Source organism: Myripristis murdjan, chromosome 9 (genome assembly GCF_902150065.1).
Source record: "Myripristis murdjan chromosome 9, fMyrMur1.1, whole genome shotgun sequence".
Classification (NCBI taxonomy): Eukaryota; Metazoa; Chordata; class Actinopteri; order Holocentriformes; family Holocentridae; genus Myripristis; species Myripristis murdjan.
The window spans coordinates 18,935,045-18,945,073 of record NC_043988.1 but is presented as its reverse complement, the minus strand read 5'-3'; positions in this window follow the sequence as shown (position 1 = coordinate 18,945,073).

Here is a 10,029-nt window from a genome sequence, read left to right as displayed (position 1 = left end):
AGGAGGACTGAAAGAAGAGGAGCAAGCAGGTTAGTTTCTCTCTCTCTCTCTCTCTCTCTCTCTCTCTCTCTCTCTCTCTCTCTCTCTCTCTCTCTCTCTCTCTCTCTCTCATTCACTCACACACATTCTTCTATCTTTGTGAGGACATTATATTGACTTTTTTTTTACAGCCTTCTACAGCTTTTCCCTAAACTTAACCCTAACCAGCGTATGCCCAGCCCAAACCCTTACCCGAACCTCAGTCTAATTCTAACTTGAACCCTAACACTTAACCAATAAGCCAGAATTTTCCTTTTGTCTCAAACATGTCCCCACTCTGTTGATTAAAGATACATTCTGGCCCTCACTATGCAGCCTTTACAAGTGCACTCAATCATACACACACGCAGAGTTCACACCCCCAGCTCCGCCACTTAACATGCATGTCCCGTCCTGCCTTTCAAACTTTCAGTCAGACTTTACGATGCTTACCAGCACGCAGATCCATGACAGCTGGAGATTTTTAATAGTGTAGATAGATATTTGTTCAACAGAAGGCTCTGTGTTGTGACTCTTGACTCTCATATCCATCTTTCAGGAGTCACTTTTATTTATGGCTAAACTCTCAGATAAGATCAATATTTCCAGCGTAGGCTGCTATTAGCTGTCATAAAATCAGTGGTCCAGTGATTTTGGTCATTCCTTTTAAATCATGAGCTGGCATTTGGGGGCTTTTGCGACTAAAGTGAAAAAAGAGATTAGTGTAAATTCCAGCAGATGTAATTTCTATAACTCTTTAGATACTTCACAGTGTTTTCAGCCATACAAAGTCAACAGTTGGTTTAAATTTTAAAATTCTATTGAGAGTGAGGAAAGGAACAATGCCCATAGTGCTGTTGAAAATGTCAAATAATTGACTGCCAAACCAATATTTAAGCAAAATAATTCAACAAAAAATCTTAAAAATCTTAAAATCTCTTGCTTATTTGCAAGAAGACAAAGAGAGATTAGAGTTTAAAATTCCACTCATCTAATATCAATAAAGATGACTATATCCAGAAAAATAAATAAATAAAAAAAACATTTTTTACTCTTGAAAGTGAATTTAGTCTACCATCAGTTTCATGAGAATTGTGTTAAGACCAAAATTGGTAATTTTAAATTTGTTTTATGCATCAGTTGTGGTATCTATGAGCTACAACATGAGGTCATAAACCTAGCATAAAAGTGCACCATTTTAGTTGTGGGGACTAAAAAAGTCAAAATGGTAGCTCTGGGGTAAGTTGAGCATTATTAATCAACTTACCCCTGGCCAAAGTGTATTTTGGCTGTAGCCTATATGTCTTAAATATTAAATAATAAATAAATAAATCAAATAATACATATTAATTACTTATTAAGTGTATGGGGTATGTGTATTTTGGCTGTAGCCTATATATCTAAAATATTAAATAAATATTAACCCTCATAAAGCCTTAAGGGTCAAAACGACCCGAGCATCCACGAGTCTTTTTTCCGTGGTCCTGCGGCGCGTTCGGGGCCGAGGCCAAGGTTGTTTTAACATCTAAAACTCCCCAAACCTCACAGAGTTGGTGGCACAGCAAGGAGGTCCGAGTAATTTGTATTCCCCTGCAACCTCGACAGGTGGAAGATTGAGTGAAAGCCAGGGGCAGAGCTATATGGTGGCCAATGGTGGCTGTGGCCACCAAATGTGTTACATTCAGATGTTCATAACTGACCTTACTGTCAGCAAGGACACCAAGAAACTAGTGTTCTAGTGTTTTCACAGTTGTTAATGTTCTCTTCCCAAGCGCACTTTAAGGCATGTTAAAACAGCTGTTTATTGTACCTGTTGAATTGTGTTTAATAAATAATAAAAAAAAAAAAAAAACATGAATGTGAAGAAGTGACTGTTATTTAGGGAGGGGGAAGGTGAGGGAGGGGTCGGATGGAGGTGGTGAGGAAGGTGGAGGGTGAGTAGGGATATGGCTCAACTTACCCCGCTCCTATGCTCAACTTACCCCATACACGGGGTAAGTTGTGCCACGAGACCACTTTTTTTGGACATGCTATATTATGGAAACAGTTATGTTTACACTCATTCTGTTTGTTTGAAGAGATGCACAACATCCTGAAATATATGCAGATATATTAGTTAGCGACAAAACTATGATTGCCTTGATGTAGTGATCCTAAATATGAAAAATGGCTCATCTTACCCCAGTCTCCCTACATGGATTTGGGGCTCTATGTGGTCTGTTGTAATTATGGTTTCCACGCATGAAAACAGAGCCCCAATATTAAGGTGTTCGTACTGAGTGAACTTTGCTCTCAATTTGCAGTTTTAAAGTGACAGTGGCCGAGGAGGAGAAGAAAAGTGTGAAGAGGTTTAGGGCCTGTAACTCACCAACAGGATGAAAAAGTGGAAGAAAGGACAGAACGGCCATCAAGAGGTGATCTGATTGACAGCTGTCACTGTCAGTCACCGTCTTTCTTTCTTTCTTTCTTTCTTTCCAGAGGTGAAGTAATTAGTTCCATTTTCTCGTTACTGTCCTCGAGTAGCTTTTTGTGCACTTTTTTTTAGTATTTTTTTAAGTCAGTAGTTTCACTTTTACTTCAGTATTGCACTTCACCACATTTTAAATCATCATCCATCACAGAGAACACATGATGAACGACAGATTGTAAAACGTTTCATAATGAATGGTCAGCCAGGGGAGACGTGAGGAGGAATCTGCTTCGACTTATTTGGTTCTACTTTTTATCATTTCCAAAAGATGATGAGGGGCTAGGTAACCCGAAGAACTCTTAAAATGTGTTGTGGCAGTCAAATAAACAAGGAAACAATTTAGAGTCTTAAGGAACTGAAATCCTTCCATATTACTTATTTATTTTGAACAAGAAATGACAAGTTCATGATCACATCACAACAAGAAAAGGTCGCTCAGTAGTTAAATAAACAGTGGACACGTTAGTGGTTTACAGAACTGTTATAAGGCATTTGCTGCTATATCTATCACTTCCCTCATCCACTCGCAGACAGTGTGGAAGATTTTGTAGCCCATGAGCTTCCTCCCATAATCCCCCTCAGGTGCCACATAGGAGAGATGCGGACATCGCTCTTTCATCACTGAAAGAACTTCTATGAACTGATTGTTAAATCTTTTCACTTTGTCCATGAGACGATCCTGTTCTGGGATGAAATCCTCAATGATGGGCTGAATGTGTTGCTCGAGATAGACTCTGATGGCGCAGGCAGAGGCACAGACTTCTTCGGTGATGTTTTTCACAGGAAGAGTTATTCCCGTCACGTTGGCAGTTATGTTTGGTGCCGCTCCTGCGAACACGTCTTTGACCTGGAGAGGAAATAAGGGACATTATTTCGGAGTCAGTGAGGGATGCCCGAGCCGTTTAACTGCTCAACCCGAACTGAGAGGGACTTCATTGTAACTATAGATAATGTAAAACTCATAAGCTTGAACCAGTGAATATACATTTTAATAAATGGATTCTTGAAATGTTGAATAAATAATTGTTAAAGCAGAGTTACGTGCTCGTCATTCACCATGTTCAAATTCTTTCCTCCAAAAGCATTAACCTGTGTACTTACGTATTCCTCTTCCACTGTTTCAAGATAGTGCAAGAGTGTTTGCATTATCTCGAACTCACTCCCTCTCCATCCAGCTGGTTTGGAGAAAGTGATGGACATCTGAACCATCACCACACAGGACAGCAGGAGCTCTGTGAGAAGTTATACACAAAAAATAAGCTACCATCTGAATATCAAGGCAATCAGACATAAACCTTACTTAAACTACCTCTAGACTTTACTTTTCAGACTGGTACCACAATCATAATGTCATTTCCGAAATTTCTAAGACACACATTTACAGTGGACATAAGCATAAAAACAGCTACAGAGAGTGACTTCTACTAGTTTCTTCTTTTTCTCATTTTCTTGTTCTTTGCAATCCTAGAACAAATAAATTTGACACTTTTGGTTTGAAAACGGCTTACTCTGAATGAGAGGCATGGCGCAGTATGTTCTTGTAAGTCGTCTTGTGTCTGCTGATAGATTTGCACATATTTATGTCCAACATTAGGGACTATTTGTTGGCTGAGGCTGGTTCGCAGATGACTCCCATGAGATTATCTTCCATATCATCTCTTCACCACAGTCGCCCTCTTCACCACAGTCCTGGTTTAAAACTGCGCGGCAACAAAGACTTCCTTGACATTATCAAGTAAAATCTGATTTTTATCAGTAAGATGGCAAATCCCACTTAGGACAGTAGTCATTTACCATAGAATTTTATACCCATTAACGGTGCACTGGAAATTATTGTTCTTATGTCACCTTGACTGAATTTGACATTAGACACAGAAGGATTTAGGATTTTATTAGAATGCCTATTAGCTGATGCAGAACATTGGCTGCTCCTCTGCAGTCCACACAAAACACAAAAACATGACAACAGATGAGACACTTGCAGACAAAACAACTGCATGACATTAAAATCAGAAAAGTACAAATAATATTCTGTCTCACAAATCTATTACCATACACATTCCTATCCATATACACCAACATATACTAACACACACTAAATCCATAAGCACTGAATAGACATACAAAGTGAAATCTTACAACATGTTGATATACATGTTGATAGAAGTAAGTTTAGTATTTAATTGATGCATTTTATCTCATATTGTATTCTTCCCTCTGAGTCGCTTTCCCTCTTGTCCACTCAATCTAATTACTCTTATTAAAGCTTTCTCTGTGTTTGTTTGGTTTTTTTTTTTACTTTGTATTTTTTTTTCTTATGATCATTGTCTAATACACAGGAATCCTGTCACATCACTTTGGCTCTGACCCTTGCACTCCTTTGTCTTGTTTGCCTTTGTGTGAGGTTATTGTAATCAATACTGTCAGGTAAATACCCCAAAAGTAAATTGAGGAGTTCACTCAGCGAGTAATGTTTGACCCTAATGAGTAATGTTTGAATCTCCCACAACACGATTTTAGCAAAGTGACAGACGGATTAAAATCAGTCGGTGCACGCTTTTACTGCATGGCAAAAACAAGATCATTATTTAAACCAAGGGGTGGATGGATTGCAAAATACTGTTATTGCAGAAATACTGTTGTGGTGCTGAAATTTTACCTCAGCAGAAGTAATGGTGTGTGAGTAAAAGTAGAAAGTACATAATTTAAAATGCACTTTGATACAAAGGTACTGAGCTACTTTGTAGAAAAGAAAATATTGTTAGAAGCAGTCTTTTCCATTCAGTTTCAACAGGATGGCCTGTTGTTGTTTCTAGGAATTGTTGTGAGGAGAAAACATCCATGCTATCAAATCACATCATCAGTGTTTCACTTTGAGTTGTAGAAATATGCAACCCTGAAAAATAACTACACCACCACACTTGATAACTCACTTCCTGGTAGGCTTGCTATTGAAGCAAAGTCATGCAAAACAGTTGTGTAATTCAATATACAAACAGGTGTCTTAGTCAGGTGTTGGGCCACCACGAGCCACCAGAACAGCTTCAGGTGCACCTCGGCATAGATTCTCCAAGACACTGGAGCTCTACTTGAGGGATGGAGCCATAGAAATTGAATGTGAATATGATACTGTGAAAACAGAGCTTGTTTCCGTTAGCCATGAATCAGTTCTCCTGACGTAAACAAACTCTTCTGCCGATGCCGTGACATCAGTGAACAAACACTACAACTGTTGCCATGGCAAGGTGGAAATGTTCCGATTTTCCGTGACCCGAAGACCCACACTTTTTCTACCCATTCAGTTACTATGGATGGAACAGCATTCTTCCAAAAGATATTCTCTTATTTGGTGCTCTGATGCTGGTGGTGGACAGTCTAACATTTCAGTCTCCTATAAGGGTTCATCTGGCTTGAGATCTGGTGACTGTGAAGGCCTTAACATATGATTTACATCATTTTCATCCTCATAAAACCATTCAGTGAGCCCTCGTGCCCCGTGGATGGGGCCATTATCATCCTGGAAGAGACCACTCCCATCAGGATAGAGGTGTTTCATAGTAGGATTAAGACTATCGCTCAGAATAACTTTAACTTAACTTAACTTTAATTTGCAGTAACTCCTCCCTCTGAGGGGACAGGTGAAGCAAAACCATGCCAAGAAAACACCCCCCACAGCACAACAGAGCCAGCAGACCTCGTCACTGTCAGGGTCTGGCATTCAGGCCTGCAGTGTTCTCCTGGTGGATGCCACACATGCACTCTTCCACCTGTCCAGAATAAAGTGAAGGATGACTAATCCGACCACATCACTGTTTGTCCACATCTCTGTGGACAAACCAGTGCCACTCCACTCTTGAATGTGCATTTGTCTTTGTAATGAGGTTTTTATGCACTTCAGACGTAGTATAAAACCCCTCTTAATATACAGTATCTTTTGGAGGAATGGAGCTCCGTCCCTCCAGTTGAGTCCAGAGACTTGGAGAATCTATGCCAAAGAGCACTGAAGCTGTTCTGGCAGCTTGTGGTGACTCAACACCTCACTAAGACCCTTTATTTTATTTTATTTTATTTTTTTATTTTGTCCTTAATTTGCCACCCAGCTGTATCTAGAGCCGCATTTCCATCGCAGGAACTTTCCTCAGGGACTGGGAAGCTTTTGAGGAGGTTTAGCTGTGGAAACCACAGTGCTGAGTTGTGCTAACCTACAGGATGCAGGGCTGGTTGAATGAGTAAAATAATCAGACTGCTGTACGTCAGAGGTGTCAAACCTCATCTTGGGCTCATCAAAGAGCTCTACTAGTCACCTGTGGAAAAAGATAAGCACAAGTGATTTTATTCTTAATTTGAATCACTACTGAAAGCCAAATATGAACCCCAAACCTTTTTTTTTTTTCATTTTGATATTTCAGTTGAAGTCTACTGTACAGTTAAGATCTCTATTACATGCACAGTCTTTTCAAGATGTTACAAATTGTTTCAGAACTTGTACTTCAATGGCAGAGCCATTACCCTCACACTCCTTGTACACACCCACTGTTTGTCACAGCTAAAATCAGAGAAGTCACACATTGTTCAGTGCCTTTTTTGTATTATTATATTACATGGTGTATCAGCTATTTTAAATATTATAGGGTGAAAGGATGATGTGCTCTCTGAGGAGCTCTCTGTTCTGTATAGAGCCAGGGCTACCAGGATAGCAGGAAGCATCCTGACTGACCCCAGTCACCCGCTGGCCTACCAATATAGACTACTGCCTTCTGATCACCGGTACATGCTACCAAAGGTTAGAACCAACAGACTTAAAAACTTGTTTGTATCAGTAACGATTGGCCTCATTAATATTAATATGTTGTGATGATCGGTCCCCAAAACGTTAGTGCACTGTATTTATTACTTTTGTGGTGAATGTGTATGTTATTGTTTCTTCCTGTTTGTATTGCTGTGTTGTTTTTCTGCTCGCTGTACAACAAATTGCCCCTCATGGGGATAATTAAGTTTACTAAGTCTAAGTCTAAGTGCTGTTAAAGTTTTGATCCAAGCTGGTAGCATTTTGAGTACATGTTACATGTTAGCCCACTTACCTGCCAAGATGTCTCTGTGAAGTGTCACCTGTACCAAAAAACTAAATTTGTAACAAAACAGAATATACAGTTCGATCGATAAGTATTTGGACAGTGACACAATTTTTTTGAATTTTGCCTTTGTACACCACCACGGTGGATTTGAAATGGAGTAATCTAGAAGAGATTTAAGTGTAGATTTTCACCTTTAATTTAAGGAGCTGTACAAAAATATTGCAAGCATTTAGTAATTACAGCCAGTTTTGTACATTGTCACATTGTTTTCAAAGGCTCAAAAGTAATTGGACACTTGACTAAAAAGCAGTTTCATGGCCAGGTGTGGCCCAGTTATTCCATGACGAATTAAGAAAATAAAAGGTTTTGCGTTCATTCCAAGTGTTTGCATTTGCATGTGGATCGCAGTGCAATCCACAGGTGTCTATGCAGGTGAAGGAGGCCATCATTTGCCTCAAAAAGCAAAAAAAAAAAAATCTATTAGACAGATAGCAACAACTTTAGGAGTAGCCAAATCAACAGTTTGAAATGTCCTGAAAAAGAAGGAAGGCACCGGTAAGCCCAGCAACACCAAAAGGCCTTGAAGACCACAGAAGACATCTAAAGTGGATGACCGAAGAATTATTTCACTGGGGAAGAAAAACCCATTCACAAAGTCTAGGGAAGTCAAAAACACTATGGAGGAGTTAGGCATATCATTGTCAAAATCTACAGTCGAGACGTTTGTGAGAAAACAAATACAGAGGGTATACAGTAAGGTGCAAACCACTGGTGTCACTCAAGAACAGGAAGGCCAGATTAGACTTTGCAAAAAAACATCTAAAAAAAAAAAAAAAAAAAAAAAAAAAAAGCCTGCCCAATTCTGGAAAAGGTTCTTTAGACAGATTAAACAAAAAAAAAAAACTTGTACCAGAATGATGGGAAGAGCAAAGTGTGGAGAATGAAAGGAGCAGCTCATGACCCAAAGCAGAGCACATCATCTGTCCAGCAAGGTGGAGGCAGTGTGATGGCAATGAGCATGTATGGCTGCCAGTGGGACTGGGTCACTAGTGTTTATTGATGATGTGACTGCTGATGGAAGTCGCAGGATGAATTCTGATTTTTATAGGGCGATACTATCTGCTCAGATTCAGCCAAACGTGACAAAATTGACAGGACAGAGCTTCACAGTGCTGATGGAAAATGACCCAAAACATACTGTGAAAGCAACCCAAGAGTTACTGAAAGTAAAGAAGTGGAATATCCTTCGATGGTTGAGTCAGTCCCCAGACCTCAACCCAGCTAAACTGCTTTTCACCTTCTGAAGACCAAACTGAAGGCAAGCAGCAGCTGGAGGCAGCTGGAGGCTTGGCAGAGCATCTCAAGGGAGGAAACTCAGAATTCGGTGATGTTGTCCATGGGTTTCAGACTTCAGGCAGTCACACTTCAAAGGATTTCCCTCCAAATATTGAATATAATCCTTATGTTATATTTGTCCAATTACTTTTGAGCCTCTGAAAATGGGGTGACAATGTATAAAACTGGCTGTAATTCCTAAACAGCCATATTCAACCCTTAAAACTGAAAATCTGCACTTAAATCTCTTCTTGATTACTCCATTTCAAATCCACTGTGGTGGTGTAGCAATCCCAAGCAACAACAACATCAGGAAAAAGGAACAGAAGAGGCTGGACCAATACAAAGGGCTGAGAGAGGAGCTAGAGAAGATGTCGGGGGTGAAGGCTACAGTGGTGCCGATGATAATCCAGATTCCAGGAACAACATGTGAGATCTCTGTCCTGAGGAGGGCCGTCCTCCGAACAAAACCCTCTGATGGAGGACCTGAGCTTGAAGGAGACACAAGACCACCCACTGGGGCAAGTGGGGAATTTTTAAAATATATATATTTGGATAAAACACTTCTATGAATAGGACTAGTAATGCATGATGTGTAACTGTTAATCTGTATAGGGCGCAAATCTTCAAATTGAAGTGACCTATACGTCACCCTCAGACACACCGTTTCATTTTGTTACCAGATGAAGAGGAATTAATCATATCAGAAAAATCTGTCACTGTCCACACAAACTATCCTGACAGAGGCATAAGTAGAAATCTGAATTAAACTTTATTTCTACTGTTCAATAGCAATACTCAACTAAGTATCAACTTTCTCAGTTGACTTGAGGTTGATGCATAACTTCATGTCAACCTGCCCAGTGTAAATATTCAGCTGGTATCAAAAAACTGTCAGGTGACTTCTACCTTAATATCAACTTTACACTTTGGTTGATACTAATATGATAGAAAGTTGATAAAAAGTTGAATGTTAACATTGGAAAGTCAAACTAATATGATATCAAGATTAGGTTGATACTAAGTTAATACAAACTGATATTGAAGATAATGCAATTTTATGCAAATTTAATAAACTTGATACAAAGTTAATACAAAATTGACACAAATTTAATGCAAAGCTGATACAAA